The following is a 1,454-nucleotide window of genomic DNA, read 5'->3' as shown; positions in this document are numbered from 1 at the left end:
GGGATTCTAATATATATGGGATAACTGTCTTCTTCTTAGAGAATTTCTCCTCTTGACAGAGATCCCTGTTCAGAATGCTTATAAATGCTTCCTGTGCCAACTTGCACCTCCTGATACTATCAATGATGTCCACATTATGAGGTGGTCAGTAGAGGAAAAGAGGCTTTGAGATTCCCTCATTTATTCACCCAATAACTCTGCCTCAAGAATTCACCCTGCACCAGGTGCACTGGTGGGCCCAATGTATGGTATTGAAAATGACCAAGTGGTCCCTGATCCCCTTCCAGGAGCCCAAAGTCTTGAGGACAGCTGGATTAAAGCAAGTACACATGAACGAACAAAGCGCATGCTATATTGAAAATAATGTAGGATGTTGGGAAGGAGGGCTGGGGAGTCACTGCATGCAGGGACCCAAATGCCTAACTAAGGTGACATTTATGTTGTAACCAGAATGACAACAGGAAGCCAGACCTGCACAAGTCTAGGAACAGTGTGTCAAGGAGAAGCCACCCCTGGTGCAGAGACTCACAGGTAGATGTAACTTTGGGAGAGGAGATTAGAAAGGGGCCAGTGGGGCTGGAAGTGGCCTGGGGAAGAGAGGAGCAGACGGAGGGAGGATCCCGGAGCCTGAGAGATGAGGGGAGTGACCTGCTTCTCTCTGACAACACTGCCCCAAGACATAATACTTTTAAACAACTATTTAATCCCTCATAATTTGTGTGGACAAGAATCTGGGTAGAGTATAGGTAGGAGCCTCTGCCTCAGGGTCTCTCATGAAGCTGGACTGGGGGAGGATCAGTTTCCAAGCTCAATCATGAGGGTATTGGCAAGACTCAGAGTAGACTGAGATCCTGAGTTACCCCGTCTGCTGGCCTGGACACTTCCTCAGTTCTCTGCCATGTGGGGCTTACCAGAGGGCAGCTCACGGCATCAGAGCTTGCTTCCTCAGTTTGAGGAATACAATAGAGAAAGAGAAAGACTGAGACAGAGACAGAGAGAGAGATATTGCGGAAAGGAACAAAGGACAGAGTGAGTAGGAGGTAAATGACACTTTTCTGTAATAAAATCTTAGAAGTTACAATAGACTAACTGCCTCCCATAACTTATATGTTGAAATTTTAACCCCCAACATAATGTATCCAGCCTTCCTTGGGTGTTAATATCTTTTTGATTTTTTGCTAATCTGGTGTCTGTGTGGCAAACAAAATCATTGTTCCTTTCATTTCCAGGTTTCCAAATGATACTTGTGAGTCACCTCTTAGTTGTTTAATACCGACTTAAGTTTTCTCTTCCTTCAGTCATCTGTTCAGATCCTTGGCCCTGTGATGGGCTTTTTTTCATGCTGGAGTCTCCTGCCATTTCCCCCAGGGCCAGCTTAGGATTACTGTAGCTGTTTCTTAAGGTTCCCTTTACTGTAAAATAAAGGGAAGCAATTATGTTGTTTTAAGTCAAAA

Source organism: Propithecus coquereli, unplaced genomic scaffold (genome assembly GCF_000956105.1).
Source record: "Propithecus coquereli isolate 6110/MARCELLA unplaced genomic scaffold, Pcoq_1.0 Scaffold1086, whole genome shotgun sequence".
Taxonomy (NCBI): Eukaryota; Metazoa; Chordata; class Mammalia; order Primates; family Indriidae; genus Propithecus; species Propithecus coquereli.
The sequence above is the reverse complement of the archived record's forward strand: the minus strand, read 5'-3'. Positions refer to the sequence as shown.